The 18,697-nt window shown below is 46.9% G+C and overlaps 1 long non-coding RNA gene across 7 annotated transcripts in view; it reads right to left on the reverse strand.

Moving 5' to 3' along the window:
• LOC310745048 overlaps positions 1-18,223 on the reverse strand; it is a 133,503-nt gene extending 115,280 nt beyond the window's left edge. The window contains exon 1 of one of the 7 annotated variants that reach the window (XR_014539846.1): positions 17,762-18,223. This is a non-coding gene — a long non-coding RNA (uncharacterized lncRNA). The other 6 variants (XR_014539847.1, XR_014539848.1, XR_014539849.1 and 3 more) reach the window with 6 other exon arrangements.
• Positions 18,224-18,697: the final 474 nt, after the last annotated feature.

An 18,697-nucleotide genomic window follows, 5' to 3' on the forward strand; every position in this document is an offset into this window, starting at 1 on the left:
ATATATATATATATATATACACACACTCAGCTATATATAGAGAGAGCCTATATATATATGGCTCCAGCAACAGCACCGACTGCCAGTCGACTTGGCCATTTACATAGAACATTGGGGACACCTCGCTGATTGAGACAATCCCAACCTCCTCGAGTGACTAATTAAACCACGTGAACCATCTGAGCTGGCTATAGCTCTAGTCCTGCAGAGATCTAAAGAGGATCGCCGCACACGAAGGATACATACGTGGGAGTAAAATATGTGTCCATTCAAGGAGCAGATCTGTTATCGCAGGCATCTGCTTGGGCGTCTACCCCATGCCTACAAGTGCACTCTCTCTCTCTCTCACTCGCACACACACACACCTCGATCTAGGTGTCGTTATCATGCTTAAGTCCCTACCGAGGTCCATGCGATGTCTTGCTTCCTGCTAACCCCAGCTCTCTCCCGTTCCCGCTGGCTCCTGCTACCCTGGGGTCGACGGCTCCGTGGATGCTGTCGCTGCAAGAAAGGTGCAGAGTGGCGTCCGCTGCCTTCGGTGCCCGTGCTCTGTCCGAGCTTAGCTACTAGCTGCTAGTCGGGAACCCACTCCAACACACAAGCACACACACACAGGCACACACGCGCGCGCCCCACACACCTCCGCCCCCTGCCCTGCTAAAATTACCATATGGAGGCCGAGTCCCTGCGAATCGCAGCACCAGCGGGCGGCGTTTGAATGAGCCTCGCAATCTGCACAAATCCCAACTCCTTCGCACGCTGCTCTCGCTGTGAAGGCCACTTCCACGGCCCTCCTGCATCTCGCAGCCCCTCCCCTCTTCTCCTCGTCTCCCTCTTCGCCCCCACCCACCCCATCCCACCCCACCCACAGCACCTCAAGTGCCTGGGCCCCAGGGAGATCAAGGGACAGCTGCCTCGTCTTGTGCCACATGCCACGAAAACGCGAACCATGACGGCGCGAACAATAAGTAGCGAGTCGCCCACGACCACCATTATATCGTATCGCACATTGCTCTCGTTTAGGATTGCACCCCACATACACAGCGATGCGATGCCCATGGGTAAACGTTAGATAACGACCGCCCCATTCATAATAACCCCTCGTGCCAAGTCTTATGCAGCCAAGGACCACTTTTTTCAAAATTTAAGCACTGGGTCAGAAAAACAGAAAATGCTCCAAATAATATTTTCTTCGTTTCAATTTAGTGGGATCTCTAAAACCAAAAAGCAAATTCATTGCTTTTATCTTTCTCGAGGTCCTCCGCCCTTTAAACCTGCAATACGTATTCGCAAGACACGTTCGATATGATGAGACACGTATAGAAACACTTCAGGTATGAAAACGTGCAATTTTTAGGATTCTTTAGATTTTGCAAAGTGGGAAGGTGTGTTATATAGATCTGGAAGCAGAACTTTAAAAACAACAACAACAAAAACAACAACAACCACCACCACCACAGCACATTCGTAGCCCACAGCGTTGTTTGCATGCTTTTAAGAACAATTTCCACTGAAATGAGATACATTCCGAATGCAAATGCACTTTGCCAATCATCTCCAATTTAGCTTAACATTTCTCTCACGAATCCTCCCCCTCCCCCCTTTTCAATTCATAAATTGAGATCGAGTCTTGTGTAAAAGGCACGCTTAAAACACCTCGTGGGGGGGGGATAAGGATTCTTCCTGAAAGATTACAAAATAAATAAAATCCCAGCCTCTTGTTTATTAATAATCTCTTGCATGACATCTCAAGGCAGAAGGCAAGAGGAGATGGGGGTAGAGCTTTTAATAGTCTGGAAATGAATATGGATTTCAGATAATTGAGAACTAGTTTTCCGTAGAGGATGAGGACTGGGGAAAGGTGTGTGTGGGTGTGTGGGTGTAGACGTGGGCAAAGCTCTTTGTTATAAAAGCATTTAGGTGAGTCAATAACACTGAGAGTATTCAACACGGTTAAGGTCAGGCTCACATGCGTAAAGTAGCCAATGCGGATTTGATTGCAGCCCAACATTTCCAGAAGAAGCGTCAACCCACATATTCCCCCAGTAGCAGAGTAGTTTTATTTTCTAAATCTGGGTAGGTTTTTTTTATTATGGTTACTTCTCCCTAATTCAGCACCGGGTTTTAAAATTTAAAAATTTCTAAAATCTGATGTGATCTGTTATTTCCTTGGTTATTTCCATTAGGCCCTTTTCTCTCTCTTACCAATTGGATGGTTGGCTGGAAGGAGGCAGCGATTATATTGTGCAGAGACCAAGTTAAAATCTGGATGTAGATGGCGCACGGGGTGGGGGGCGGACGGTGATCCCCGACACTGGATTTCTCTCGCTCGGCCCATCCATTGCTTGTGCCCATTTAAGTAGAGGAAGAGGCCTTCCAGAAAATGCCTCAGCTAAACGGACACAACTTTCGCGCGCCCCGTCCTGGTAGGATGGTCAAGTGCGAGAGGTGAGCCAGTGCTGTCTGTCACTTTGAGGCTATTTGCAGCCTTAATGGATCCCTGGAGGGAAAGGACCAGGCAGAGCATTCCTTGCCCCTGAATGGCTCTTGGCTACCCTATTCTGGCCAGCGGGGGGACAGCGACACCTACTGGCTGCCCACACAAATCCAAAGGGTGGTGGGAAGGATGGAGGGGGCGAGTGTATTTGAATAAAAGAAGCGTTTAAACAGCTAAGATCGCGCTAGTCTCCCTGATATAACATCTTCAACAAAGAGGGGGGAAAGTGGGGGTAGGGAACCCAGCACTTGTATTTAACACCTTCGCAACTAGATTTCAGCCACTCTTAAAATTCCAGGAAACACAGCCCTAGCACAATCATCCAAATAGATAGCATAGATAGAGAGATTTAACCACAAATAACCACCAACGCTCAGGGAGACTCAATGGACTGTAATCGTGCAATACTGGGTCTTCCAGAACTAGTCTTCTCTGGGGAAGCAAGTAAACGAATCAAAACTCCAAGCTAGACCACTGAACGCTGACAACCCTCTTCTTTAAACGATAATCATAAAGGATTAGGTTAATCCGAAATTAGAAAGCAATTAGAAATCCTTAACTGGGCTCTCTTACGAAGGCAGAAAAGGACGCCGCGGATGCGCAGAGCCGGGAGCACTGACTGCCCACAGAGCTCGCCTGCCTCGCTCCTTCCCCGTCGCCAGGCCCACGATCTGGCCAGGTAGACCCTCTGCCGCTGCTCTAGATGGCTGGGGAAGGGGGGGGGGGAGGGAGGAGCGACTTTCCCCTTTAAAAATATATTTCCCCTGAGCCTTTTGAATGTATGATGACTTCTTAGCTCGCTGACAGAAGCGGCACTGTTTCACTAGCCCGAGGAAGGTAACATTAAGGGACAGTATCTTCCCGCTCTCTGCTAGGAGGCAACTTCGAGGTTCTTCATTGGATCTTTTTGAGCGCCCCACCACCACCCCGAAAAAAAGGGTCGAGCTCGTCTTTGAAAGGGGAATCCTTAATTTCAGGGACAGAAAGAGCAGCGAAGTAATTGGGTAGACAAAAGGAGGCCTATAATATAATACGCAGGACTTGCAGCAGGTAGCTGAGTACCTATGCTTGGAACAAGAAGCCATTTCGCTCATATCTTTATTTCAGCAGTTAATTAAGCGTGTGCGTATGTTTAAGAGAGAGCGAGAGAGAGAAAGTATATCTTATGTCTTGCACACCTATTCATAAATAAATCTTTTTATTTTATTCTTTCCTTTTTTACACCTAGGGCCTTTAAATAAATAAATAAAAGAAACAGGGATAGGAGAAAATTAAGTTTTCTTGCTGCTGCAGCGAGCTGGGTGGGTCAATTTTTTAAATTTTGTTTGCGGTTCGGTTCTCCTTGTTGTTTGTTCTTGCATGTCAAAGGCTGGAGTCCTCGGCAGTCTTACTAGGAAGTAAGTACAACTGAAAGCGGTCCAATGTACTTCCGAGGAAACACGCGCAGCGTTGCGGCGCATGTATTTAAACATGGATTTCTCCACCCGTTATACGACACTGAATTTCCTAGAATAAGGCTAGGGCGTCATTTAACCGCAATTCTCCAAGGCAGATGTAGTGCCAATACGTGCTTTTACTCCCTTCTGGACATACCTAAACACACTGACTTGGCCCGCGGGGGGGGGGGGGGGAGAAATGGAAACGGTTGCAGTTGTTCTCGGCCTGGTCCACAACACAGTCCCAAGCAATTCTATGCACTGGAGCTGATCAAGTCTGGTGTCTGCCATAGAGCGCAAACTGATTTAAATGCAACAATTTCGGCTTAGCTTGGTTGTGTGGATCAGACAGACTCAGTCCTTTCCTTCCCCTCCTTTCTAGTAAGTGTAGAAAACTGCTGTTGCTATGCTTGGTTTTAAAACAAAACAACAATGGCAATGGCAATATCATTCGGGAATTAGCGAATGCAATTATTGTAATATGCTATACACACGTTAAATTTAAAACCCACTTGCGAATGTTTTAAATAAAATACTGGTCTTTCCCTCACATTTTAAGTATTTTAGCGCTACTAGATTGCAACTCTTTTCTTAATTGCTTGCATGAATCCTTAAACGGAGAGAACGGTTTCCAGACAATTTATACATTTCCTCTCTTGTTTTTAAGATACAGATTGAACAAGGAAACGCAGGTTAGTCAGTGGCACTACTAATCGGCCTGACCTTCTGTCCTAAAATGTCATCTTCAAAATCCACTCCCCCCGCCCCGACCCCAATCTGGTCGTCTTCTGTCCACGCTTTTTGAGTGCTAATCAATGAAAGGAAACAAGCCGATTAGTCCAGAGCTGACAGTGTGCAGAGCTCTCTCTGCTGGCGCTAGTTCTGGAGATGCGGTGGGCCTATTGCATAACTCCCGGGGAGTGGCCGGCTCTGCAGCCATTTTCAAAAAGGTTTCCCCTCCCCTCCCCAGCCTCATTAAAACATCTTTGCACAGTCCGCCCCAGAAAAAAAAGTCAATTCCCAGGCTAAATTCTGCCAACAAAATTTGGCACACCAATCTACTTATCAGCTAATCCAGAATACTTGAGGCTGCATCCCGATCGCAAGCAAGCCCATTTGGAAGTAAATTCCCTTAAAGGTCAACCGGGCCTCTGATTGGTATGACAGCATTATAGTAACTATTAAATTTGTTTGGCCTGGCATCTGGGAGCACATTTTCTGACAAGTTCAGCTGGAAGTGTATCCGCCACTGCCGAATGTATTTGGAGCTGCACTTAAACGAAAGTAAACACAGAACTCCTAAACTGAGGCCTTTGGTTAACTGGCCTGTGGATCGCAATCTTCCACAGCCCAGTTAAGACAAAACAATTTGATTTCTCCCCCAATCATCATCATCATCCCTTAGGAGATCCACAGGTCTATTAACAAAGCAGAAAACAGAAAAGAATTAATATTTAGAATTAATATGGAGAAGGATCAGTCCGGCTTAAAGCTAATATCTGAACTGAGGATAGATTTATAATAATATATTTTATGCAAGAGCTAATGCGGGGTGGTTCAATGGAACCCGCTTGGCGGCCAGCTCTCTTTGCTCAAGGGTTTCCAAGAGTTGGATGAAGCTGGAGGCCTTTGGTAATGGTTTGTCTGCTTGCTCCCAGTGCCAGGCCCCGCCGGTGCGGAAGCCAGGACCCAAACCAGGCGAGAACTGGTCTCCTTTCCCACGAAGCCAATTGTCTTCACACCTGTGAGCCAACAAGTGCCAACCTTTCCAGCGTCACAGCAAACGACATTCCCTCCGTAAACAACACGCCCTGAGAAATAGCCTCCTCCTGTTTCTTTCTTTTTAAAATAAAGAAATGAATTGGTCTCGAACACCGCCTGGCCTTTTCGAAGGGCTGTCATGCCACCTCAGATCCCCCTGCCTCGGGGGTAAGTGCGTCACTTCCATCGCTGACCCCAGAAATGGCAATAAATGCCCACAGAAATTCCCAAAAGGCCTCGGGAGTTCAGTTTGGTCGAGTTTTTTTGTTTTAACCCTATAGGTAGGTTGCCACCTGATGATCGAACTTCGGGATCTATTTGTATTCGCATTAGCCTGAGTATTTATCCCCTCCCTCTTCTGCAGAAATAGCTTCGTTAACAGCAAAGAAATGGAAAGGCGCTCACATTCGCTCGGGAAGAATCGAATAATAATAGTACAGTAATGGTAAAATAAATAATGTCAGCCAGCTAGTCCTCAGCGTTCTAAAGTCCCCGCCCCCTCTGGGATTCTAGAGCGGATGAGCGGAGCTCTTGCCTCAAGGGTGCAAAGCGCGGGAAGGAAAGGAGCAGGAGATGGCGACCCGCCGCTCCTCCGCTTCGCCCCTCTTCTCCTGCGCGGCTGAAATGGTCGGTGTCCCGTCGCCGCCGCTCCCTCTCTCCCTTGTCTCACCCTCACGAGTTTCCCCTCAGGAGCCAGGAGAAGGACGCCGAGTCTTGCTCGGGCTGGCGCCACAGCAGGGCGAGAGGGTTTGCTTCCCGCCGCCGCTCGCTCTCCCTCCAGCTCCCCGGAACTCACCTCAGCAGCGGCCCTATGAGCAGCGTAGGCGTCGGCCAAGGCGCTCTCCCGAGCTGGCGGCCTTCGCAGGCGTCTCCTCAGCGCCTCTCTCGACGGCACCCCGCCCCCCTGCGCTTATACTTGTGACTGACTTTTGCGAACCGAGCGCTGTTCATTCAGCGCGAGCCAAGAGCCCGTGTGTGTGTGTGTGTGTGTGTGTGTGCGCGCGCCTGATAGAGAACGAGGTGGAGCGGCTAGGGGAGGTGGCTTTGGGGCTGCCCCTTAACTGGGCTGCTGGGACGCGACGCCCCCTCCGTAGCCCCCCTCCCCTCCAGGACCAAATAGCGCTCGCGGAAGGGCGGGGCGGGGTGGGGGAGAGAAGGGAAACCGGGCGAGGCGCCTCATCCGGCCAATTTTAACGCAGGCGCGAGGATTCGGGAAGCCACGGGAAGCATCCGGTCCTGTCTGACGAAACCTCAAAGCACCCCCGCCAAGTGCCAGAAGGGGCTGTGACACATGTCCTTCGTGGAAGTCGACTACTCAAGTCCCACTGAAATAACGGGACTTACTGTCAAGTCAACGTATTTGGCATTGGGGGCCTTTAAAATGGAGGTCAGGCTGGCAGCAGGCAGAGGCGGGCTCTTCCCGCCAACAGCTCGCCTTCCGGCCGTTGTTTTTCCCACGCTGCGTCCTGCGTTCTTCTCAGGCAGCTTTCCTCAGTGAGGCGCGCCAACAAACCCTTCGGACAGATTCGGTTCTTTTTTCTCCCTCCACCACAGCTTCCTGTTTCAGTCTCTACCTTGTTTTTCTTTTTCAGGAAGTTTTTTTAATAAGAACAACCCCCCTCCATCTTTTTAGACTCGGTCTCTTCCCTCAGGCCAAATTGCCTAAAACTCTCCCTGTTAGTCTGTGTGAGCGAAACCAACGGGAATCCGCCTCAGGGACCAAACCAGCCTGGCGTCGCGTTTCCCATTCCCTCAGGGTTTCTTCTCCCCTACAGGCGAGGCTGCTTCGAATCTGAGGGCGGCGTCGCGCAGCTCCTGCCTAGACTCGCGTCTCCCGCCTTCTTCACACACACCTTCGTCTCCATATCCTGCCCATGCCGACATTTCCCCGGGGGAACTCGCTCTTTCTCTCAGCCCGGGGATCTTTATCGCCCGACGAACTGGGTTCGAGAGAATGGATCCTCACCTGAGTAGCGAATGTGTAGTAATATGCGTAATAACACAGTCGTCTTGCAGGAGATAGCCTAGTCGTCCCCCACTCCTAGCTCATTTCAGCCCGGATTTATTTTGCGCATAAACTAGATTCCTTTCTCGTTCCAGAGCAGACAACCTGCCGAGAGACATTCCCCGAGCCGCCTGCTTCAAGGAGCGCGCGTTTTTCAGACCCCCCCCCCGCCCGCCCCGTGTCCCCCAGACTTGCTCTGGACCTGTTTAGGTAGGAGGGTCTTCGGGCGAGTCTGTGAGCCCTGAGAAGACTCATTCGCCACCTTTCTTCTCTATCCTGGAGGGAACCAAATGGGTGGCGGGGGAGGGAGGGGAGAGAGATGAATGGGTCTCTCCCAAGTTTAAACCGGGGAAGAGAGAACGGCCTCAGAAGCGGGAGACTGGTTTCTCGCGGATGTGGCCAGTTCAACTTGAGGGCCGGCTCGGAGCCTGAAGGATGAAGGAAACCATCGCTTCGAAGGCTGGCGTTGTGCTCCTAACATGTCCTCTTAGTAGCGCCCTTCTCCTTCCCATGGATGTAGCCAATCAAATAAATCAATTAAAAATAATAATTAACTAACTAACTGAGGTTCCCCCCCCAACAAAGAGCCTAGCTACGCCTATGCTCCTTCCACTGCCTCGATTGCTGCATCCTTGAAAGAGGAATGTGGCATTAAACTCGAGAAGTTCACCTAGGATCGCAGAATTAGCCGTTTCCCTGAAAGGAAAGGTGTGTACGCAAGACAAATGTCAAAGATTCGCACTGTATCCTAAGGATTTCTTGTGCACACAGGTTGATCTCTGAATGGAATTTCGTTTTCTCTCTTCCTCTCTCTCACACACTTTTAGAAAGCAGGCACAAAAGCCTCGCCATTGTAGACACGCTAATTGCCTTTTTGATTTTCTGCATGAACTGAAAGTGAGCGGTGCTTCTACAGAAGACTAATAGGCATTAAAAAAAAAAATACCTGCGCGCGCACACACACACAACACGGTACAGCTTACATTAGTTGACTCAGGCCTCCTTGAAAATAACCCCCTTTCTGCAGTTGTAATTGTTACATCTACAGCAGTCTGTCCACAGTTTACACAAGATCCGATGCAGCGGGATAATCCTCTCCTCTTTTAATGCAAACTCTGCCCCAGTATGATTGGGCAGATAATATTTAACTGGTGCGCCGAACACAAGAGGGAGACGGTGGCTGGCATGAAGTTATGTAAGCGGTATTATGTGCCGGAGCGAGGGCTGCGTAAATAGAGATGTGAACACGTGCATGATGGGAGATATGACGATGTGCTTTACATTCAAATTCTAAACATATTTACACGGGTGGGGTGGGGTTTAAATGGATTTTACTTTCAGGCAAACGTGCGTAGAATTGCAGCTTTAGTATTTCCGTCGTCTTGAATTGAGTTAGTGAATTCGCCTGCCTCAAATTATAGAGTGGCATTTACAAGACACTGTATTGAAGAACTTCGTCCCTGGTCCTAAACGCAAGGCTTGGAAGTAAGTGTTAAATCAATGCGACTTCCAAGTTGTGTGTATAAAGACAGAATTGTTAAAGTCGAGAGAAATAAAATGTGTTTTCTTTTCATAAATGCCGTGAAACAAAATGGCTTTTTACTAGGAAGTCTCACAGACACAGCATATTTTAACAGAGACCATTTATAACAAACACGTGATTGGCACTTCCATCCTAAACACAGCTGGAAGTAATTCCTATTGATCTCAAGTACGTAGTTGTAATATAATATTATTTATTATGCCTATGAAATCTATTATTTATAAGCCCTCAAGGCACTTCATTTATTTTATCTGGTCAGTTAATCACATTTTAAGTCCCATTGATTTCAATGGGATGGATGTTCAGCCCGATCCTATGGTTGCTTACTCTGAAGTAAGTCCTATTGTCTTCACTGAGGCTTATTCCTAAATGTACACAGGATTCCCGTTTATTGGGAATAAGTTCCATTGAACTGAATGGGACTTCAGAGCAGACATCCAGCCATAGGATCTCTCTATCAGGCATATGTTGTAATAACTCAATAATCTTTTACTAAAACATAAAACTCCCCTATAACCTTATACAGTTGTTTCTTAGTGCCGTGGTCCTAACACGTTCCAGATATCCCCCTACCCTATTTTATTCGTTTTATACCACTGATATGTCAAACTTGCGCTGCAGTTCTATTACCTGTGAGTACACCCACTGGCTACAATGGCACTTTTACTTCCAAGTAAACACTCGTTGCATTGTGCAGTAATCCAAAAGCCAACTAGGTCTTTTTTAAAGGAAGCTGCAGCTGCATTATTTCTCCAACATTGCCTGGGAGTCGGCTGAGCTTAACAAGTGCAATCTGATTCTATCTATGGATATTGTCCATCGCCATATTGGCTTACCTAGGGCTGCTCCAAATGAGTTAATGCCTGAATGAAAACCGAGAACCAACACGCCCCGCTTTAACCAGCAGGTTAAAACTACCGCGTAAGCGCTATTCAAACGATGACTAATCAGAACGCCTTCCAGGTAATGGCGCTTGAAGGCTTGAAGGATGGCGCGCTTTCGGTGCGCTATCTAGAGTGCATCCTGCAAATCCGAATTCTTGTTGTTACTCAGCTACAGAATAGAGTGGTTCGCCTCATTCAATCCGATATACAGCAAACCAGTTAAACCTAACCCTTCCTTTTAATCAGATTAGCACCTTAATCCTAGATGTATTTATTTAGTGGAGAGTTAGGCGGATTTGAGAAGCAGTTACTTGCAAGTAATCATATTTAGGACTCTGGAACGTGGTTGGGGCAGGAGGCGGAATTTAAAACCAGATTTGGGAGAGGGTGTAAAGTTCTAGTCCTCAATGCATTACTTGGAAATTAATCCAGTGTCAAGACAATCTCCTTTTAAATACAGTGGTACCTCAGGTTACATACGCTTCAGGTTACATACGCTTCAGGTTACAGACTCCGCTAACCCAGAAATATTACCTCGGGTTAAGAACTTTGCTTCAGGATGAGAACAGAAATCGCGTGGCGGCGGCGCGGCAGCAGCGGGAGGCCCCATTAGCTAAAGTGGTGCTTCAGGTTAAGAACAGTTTCAGGTTAAGAATGGACCTCCGGAACGAATTAAGTACGTAACCAGAGGTACCACTGTAATGTATTTAGGATCAAGGTACACATGTGGTTCTTTGGTGGAGGCTCGAAACATGCTTAAGCCCGCCCATTCCCCAGTCATATTTGCTCAGATTTAATTCCATTTCAGTCTCGCTTAGAAAGCAAGTCCTATGAGGTTAGTGGGGCTTGCTAACAAGCGAACGAATTTCCAGTTGACCAGTACACCCTTCTTAAATTACTCGCTTTGCCGATCTGCCCCTCTCAGTAACTTTGACTTCCGTGCACTCTGGATGGTATTAATTATCTTGCGTGGGTCTAATACCCCAATTACTACTCTTATTGATCATTACTATCATTGCGAATCATTGCTGTTGCAAATCGTCACTGTGCCCTTATTTAGCATAGATTTCAGTCTTGCAGGAAAAAATTGACTTACTTGCATTTCTTCGGCTTTGCCCCACGGTTTACTATATCTACACACAAATAGGGCTATTGCATTCATGCCCTATTGGTCATCCCAGATACACCTAGTTGGCCAAGGGGGTGGGAAGCAGATGTTGGACTAGACAGACCATAGGTCTGATCCAGCAAGGGCTTTCAGTGTACATTTCTCTCTCTTCCCCCCCTCTCTCTGTGTACCAGTCACCTGGAAAGGTATACTTTAGTCCAGGAAAGTTTGTGCTACAATAAATTCTTCAGGCTGCCACAACCCCCCCCCCTTTTAGAGAGATTCTAAACTCATTATACAATTGGTTTCATAAACGGAGGATAAGCTGCTTTGTTTGAAGATCCACCCACTGAGAAGTTCTCCTGCACAAGCCCTATTCATTTCTATGGGGCTTGCGATGAGAACATCCCAGTGGATTGTGTCTTAGGCCCTTAGTCTTCCACATAATCTGGTTAAATTTAAATAGAATATGTATAATAAATCTGGCTTTATGCAAAGTGCACTTAATTATGTTTTTTAAATGTAGTGATCTATTTTCTGCAGTAATATAATTTAAACATGTTCTCCAAAACATAAAGTTTTTAATGTCAAAACAAAACTGGGAACATCGTTTAAATTATATTTTGGGGCCAGATTTCACTAAATGAAAAGAAAATCAACTTAATGCGACTATGAGAAACTTCTGGAGAACAATCGTCTGCATATTGTTTTATAATGTGCCATAATCTGAAGCATGTAAAATTTCGGTCCATTATTATTCAAACCAGGAATTAGCAGAGTAATTTTTCCTTCTATTGTCCATAAAATTGCCAAATGACTAAATTAACTGACTTCATACTGTGGACCATCAATTACATGGTATATTTCATTCGGATGGAGTTCGAAATTACCTTTGTACTTTTTTATTTAAAAAAAATCCTTTTCTTTTCTTTCTTTTTTAGTATGAAACATTTCCCCAGTCTAAACGTTTGTTGTCAACTGTCAAAATAAAGCACAACCCGCCCCCCAAACCCACCCATTGTCAAAAGCTCGGGTACAGTCTTGTCAGGACTAAACTGCCTTAAATGAAACTGGAAGCAACCTGGTCTGTTAACTGCAGACTGCATCCTCAGTGATCTATGGGGGTACCATTATTAGTGCTTTAGGGACTCTCATAAACTATTTCTGATAAACCTCACTAATTCTCATAAGAGCTTTGTTTAAAGTTAACAGATCTGAGTTACAGCTGGGCTTTATGATATTATTATTATTATTATTATTATTAGTAGTAGTAGTAGTAGTAGTGCATCCATAGATCTCAGGCGGTTTATATGTAAATAAACCAAAAACCAGACAAACTGGAATCTGACATGAGGTCTTTATTTCAGAAACCTTGGTGTAACTTTGCAGTATGTAACAGACACTAAGTCTGAGCGCAGACCTCAGGGCTACAAGATCCTGCCCAATCTGCGTGTCGTGTTTCGTATTGTCCTTCCTCGTCGCCCCGCCCTCCCATTGCTTTGTGTAACTCGAAACTCGTGCGGAGAACTCGAAGGTTTGCTCATTATTTTGTGACATTTCGGTTGGTCCTAATAAATATATTGCCCAGTTCTGGATTTTGAGGTTTTTTGTTTTTCTTATGGACCAATACCTTAGTTGTTTACTCCCCCCACCCTTCGTTCCTAAACAGTTTCACTGAAATAAGTAGCTGGCTACAGTTGCATCCATACGAACCAGTCAAGGAGGGACATCTTGGTCACGGTGCAGAGATGGAGAAAACATCTCACTGATTTCAGCTGAACTGAAAACAAACTGCTTACATAGCTACCCGCGACAACCTTAACCCAATTTATCAGTTAAACCGAAGAATTAGGATTAACATCGATCAGGTCCCATTGTAGCAGAATGATTATACCCAACCACACAGGCAATCATCGGCTTCAATGCATATGCTTCTGCCTAATGAGATTTTTGAGGTTCCTTGCCCCGCTGACTTCACATGCTACATTTATGTGATTATCTGGGGCTGTGTTTCTGGGGCTAGTCAGCTAAACTCCTTAGGACTTCCTCAGAAGTAAATGGGTGCGAGCATCAAGGTGCAGGTCACACAACTTCTGTTGATATCTCCTGCCTGCTTGGACGTCAGAGTTATTTACTTAGAAGCAGAGGAGCTAGAGATGATGGCCCAAACCTAACTGCTGATCAGATTTTTTAAAACCATTAACAAGGACACACAGGATTCAAAATTCTTTTTAAAACGGGAAAAACAAAAAATATATTTGGTTATATCGGACTACAGAGCAGCAGAAAGATCTCGTGCGCAAGTCCCATTGAAATGAACGGAAGCTGCACAGGAAACTTCAATGGGGAGACGTTATTATTGTTCCATTCTCTTTCATAACTTCCTTCCAATGGTCCCCTTCAACAACAGCAACACAAGATAATATCAAGTTCAAATTTAATATTTAAGTCCAGTTTAGTTTAATGGGGGAAATGTTAAACATGTGATGATCTCAGATATATTGTTTTATGTTATCAAAATGATTTTTATACCGCTTTTCATTTACCCAGAACAAACTGAAAAAACACCAAAGCGGCTCACACCATAATAAAAACATAAACAATATCCAACTCAGTGGGGTTGAACTCAGGGGGACGTTAAGGCTGCAGTCATGTGCCCACTTACCTGAAATAAGGTCGATTGAACTCAATGGGACTTTTGAAAGGATATGTATGGGAACAGGCTATACAAAGTTTGCCTTTCTCTGTATTGTGTATCAGTGATAATTACAGTATCTAGGAAGGGTTTTGGGAGCTGGTGTTTTTTTAAATAAAAAAAATGGAGGCTAAAATTAGCATAAATCATTTTAAAAACCTTTGCAGAGTTTCATTTTCCCCTTATTTCTAGATTAGTGGGAACTTTTATGACCCTCTCTACCTTGGGAAAACATTTTGCCACTTTCTTGGGGTGACTACTCTCTTTTGAGGATTCTGTGTACGCTCCACTTTATGTTCAAAATTTTTCCATAAGGAACAATCTGCTTCGAAAATAATTCATTAAGAAAAACAAACAAATAAATAAATGTCATGTTTTTATTAACTTTTTTTTAAAAAAAAGCTTTTCAAGCTACAACCACCTGCGCGCTTACTATAGAGTTAGTGCTCTCATTGATCCATTGGGACATATTCCAGGGTGAAAATGCGCAGGACTTACCTGGCTGCGCCTTGCTCAGTTATCACAAAAGAAAACATGAGATCCATAATAACTCTAAAGCAAGGCCGCTCCTGGTTTATGCAAAGCTGCCGAAATTGGGGTTTTGTTTTGTTTTCCCCTAGTGACAGCGGAAGTATCACAAACTCTGGGGGCTACAAAACGCTACCTTGAAAATCCCTTCAGAAATTTCCAAGGGATATTGACTAGCCAATAAAGAACCAGCGTCATATTAGTCTATTGCTGGACGCTTTTGCTTGTTTTAAAATCGTGAAGACAGCCCCCCACCCCGCAGCTTGTTTCATTTTAGTGACATATTTGCCACTATCGTCCTCTAGTGAGAATTCTATATAAAGATTCCATCTGATTTTTTGGAGCTCAATTCCTAAACGGGCTAAGCCCCTATCTTAAACCACATACCTCTATCCTACCCACCAGGAGCGAAAATGCAGCTGAAACGAGCCTAACTCTGAGGAAATAAGAGGTGCAAGATGAACCCATTTGGATCGGGACCGTGCAAAGGCTTAAAAACAAAACGAAACGATTCCGTTGAACTTTGGAGGGGTTAAAAGCGTGCCATTAAAATTGCGGCGCGCTAAGCGCTTCCACTTAGAAGTGAGATCTGTTGAAGTCAGCGGGACTTCATAAACTGCATTTAGGATCGAGGCATAAGTCGTTTCCAAACGCAAGCGCTCTCGCGCGAGAGATGTTTGTGAATGGCATCCTTTGGGACCTCCGCGTTAAGGACTCAGCGCGCCTATCCCCTGGGTAGCTCGGATCATGGCAAAGTTCTCGAAAAGGACCCCATGGCATCCTGAATTCTACCGGGGGGAAGGGGAAAGCCCTCCAGTCGGGAGTGTTTTCAAAGAGTGGAAAAAAGAAGGAGCAATCAACACAAACAAAGGCGCTTTCAGTCGTGCTGAACGACGCAAGCCGATAGACGCTTGGTCTGCGCGCTCCAGGGAAGGGAAACGCTTTGGATTCGAATCGCGTGTGGGAGACGGGCGACTCTTTCCACGGGCGTTGGAAAAGGAGAGAGAAAAAGATGCCTTTAAGTGCTAGGATGAAGGTGAACGAGCCCTCCTCCCCAGCTCCCAGCCATCAAAGCTACTTTTGGGTACCAGTTCTCCTCGCTCTCTCTCTCCTTCTCTTTCATGGAGACCAAGCCTTGGTAAGTCACGGGCACACAGGTGAATCCTGCAAGGGACTGCATTGGCTTTCATACTGAACAGCCAGCCGTTTGGATTTTTGCAGGATCTGGCTCAACGCTGCCTACTTCAACCCAGAACCACAGCCAAGCTCTTCTGACTATAAACGCTGTATCCGTGGGCAAATAAATGTGAATCTGAAGGGTGGCGTGTATGTGTATGTTTGTGTTGGAGGGAGTATTCCCAGCTGCCTTGTCGGTGCCAAGTAAGTGTCTGTGTTTGGGCGGGATAGGAGGATCGCTTCCCTGTTTCTTCCCCTTCTCCATCCCTGCCACTGACGCGTGTCCTCCCTCCGCGCTCACACGGCCAAGAACCACTCCCTACCCTCACACGGCTGAGCTGCAGGTAACCCCGTCGTGAGGAGAAGTCTCCTGCATCCCTATTGGTAGGGATCGCAGTGCCAAACCTGTCACATAACGCTCTGATTTGCGGGCTCAGTTTTATTTTTCCTTTCAAGAGCCGGGATGGAAGCGAGTGAGGTGTGTATGTGTGGCACAATGTAGGTCTTGCTCCCCCAGGCTGTTGAGTAGTTTGCCCGAGAATCTGTGCCCATTAAGCCCTGCTGGCGGTGTTCCAGATGACTACCGCGTTCACACCCACCCACCCCCGCCCCGCTCCACAGCGCGGCCATTGCAACGCGGAAACGGCTCTTGTAAGCAAGAAATCTGTGACTGAGAAATCGACGGGGGGCACCTTCAAGAAAATGCACCGGGCTTCAAGGGGAAAGCCGAATGACTCGGGCCGGTGTGGAAGGTGGTGGGATGGCCGAAGGCAGTTTCCACGGCCCCGGGAGCACAGGATCGGCCCGCTAGCCTGGAAGGTGCACGCCTCTCTGAGCATCGGAGCACCTCCAGGCCAGCCCAGAGCTTCCGACGAGGGCGCAGAGCCAGGCGGGCGCCTAAAATGCCCAGCCTGGCTGAGGAGAGCGCGCGGGGGCGGGGTGGCGGCGGAGGGGAAGCAGGATGACATTTGACCCTGGGCCTTTCTCCCCAACAAAGGACCACCAAAGCCCTGCCCGTCCCCTCGGACTGCTTGACATCCGGATGTCTTTGCTCCCCTATGGAAATGCGAATGAACTTACGAGGGACCAGTCATTGACCCCAGTCACCCGCCGCCCCACCCTGGGGACCGCCGCCCGCCGCCCAGGCAGCTCGGCCCCTGGCGCAGCGATGATGGATCCCCACTTAATCGCTTCCGCCGCTGAATGGCTTCCCTCCTCCCGAAATCTCCCGGCCTATAGGAAGGGAGAGCTGGAGAGAGAGAGAGAGAGAGAGAGAGAGAGAGAGAGAGAGAGAGAGAGAGAGAGAGAAGCGACCTGTGCTTCAAAACACACCCTCCTAGCAGACAGGTAAAATTGGTCCTGGGAGAGGAAAGGGAGAAAAGAAGAAATCTATTCGCTTCCGAATAGAACCCCTTTCCATCAGGGCTGGTGTGGTGGGAGATCTGGTTTAGACACTTGACGTTTGTCTAAACAGGAACAAGCTGGCAAATACAAACCGACCGTGCCTTTTCAGAGCGGACGAAAAGACGTACAAAAACTCCAGAAAATAAAAGGAAATCTGGCAAGGTCATAGCGTCCGGAGGGTTCCTGAGTACAGTATAATATCTGTTGAAAAAAATGCGTACTCCCCCACAAAAAACCCATCACTTCCTACTTCCATTACAGTATCTTTGTTCTGTTTATCTCTGCTCCTTAAAAACAAACCCGTCTTCATTCATGCAATTGAAGAGATTGCCAGCTATCACCTGAAATATCTGGGACAAAAATCTAGTCTCCCAGAAGACTTGACTCTCTTCCCTCTTCTTCATACATGCTGTTCTGAAAGCGAAACATGAAGCCCATCTTGGAGAAGGGGGGGATGAAAGCCTAACACTGAGATAATTGAAGTATTCTTATTCATTCCAATGTAGATTATTAAATAGGAAACGAGATGATGATGATGATGATTATTTTAGTAAACTCAGGCTGGTTAGAGGAAGAGAATTATATTCCGGCACAAGAGAGAATTCAAGGGGGAAATGCCCGTTCTCCTTCTGCCCCCTCCCACCTTGGAAACATGCACGCGGAGAAGAGAGTTCATCGCAAGGAAATTAAGACCCCAAGTTATAAAAGACAGAAGGAACTGTACCTTGGAAACTCGGACGCTCGCCTCCAGTTTTGTGAATGACGATGGGGCTTTTGGGTGTCATTTGAAAATAAATCAAGAATTAGTTTTTTTCTTTGTTCTACACATACCCTGCGTTTGGACTGTGCTGTGGAAAGCCGGTTGATAGACTACAGCGTTAATTAATACTGTGCTAATTTGAGTTTAAGAGTGAAGGGAGGTGGAACTGGGGAGAGCGAGCGAGAGCGAGACTGTGATGGGACACTGACCTCTAGTGGCGAATTGAGGCCATGCACGCCTGAAGAACCGAGGGAAGGAAACTGGCTGAACAAAACGCTCAGGTCGTCTCAACTGCGCGTCTCTCCCCGAGAGAGAAAGTTTTCAGCTGGAACTCGAGCTGATGCGATGCTGCACCAAAGAGTCCTGCAACGATTCGAATTGTGGATAGGGCAGCTTCACAAGCTCAGAGCCACTGACGGGGAGATGCGGGCATTTTGGGTCAACAGAGGCAAGTTTAGCAATAACTCCTTGAAACTCCACACCGGATTGAACAAACATAGCAATTCGGTTATTGCGGTCCTTAACCAACACATTTCCCACCCAGACATAGGAGCCAACTCCTAGGGGCCAAGGGGTCTTCGCGCGCCCTCCAGTATCTGAGGGGTCCCCTCCCAAGTTGATGGGCATTGATTGCCATTCAAATAGTGTGCGTGCAGCGTGTCATGTGATCGATTATGTGGAGCGGGGCTTACCTGGGTCTCCCCCGCCCAACACACATAATTTTGTTCAGGTTGACACGCTTGTGCCCAGATACGCTGAAGCTGCGATTCTGCCATAAGAAAATTTATTTGGGAGGAAGTCCCGCTGAGGTTAGCAGGACGTCCCAATTCACAGCGCAATCCTGTGCTTGTCCACTATCATAGGGAAAGGTCAATGCACCATCTAGCCCAGCGCCCTGTT

Source organism: Podarcis filfolensis (genome assembly GCF_964270895.1).
Source record: "Podarcis filfolensis genome assembly, chromosome: 11".
Taxonomy (NCBI): domain Eukaryota; kingdom Metazoa; phylum Chordata; class Lepidosauria; order Squamata; family Lacertidae; genus Podarcis; species Podarcis filfolensis.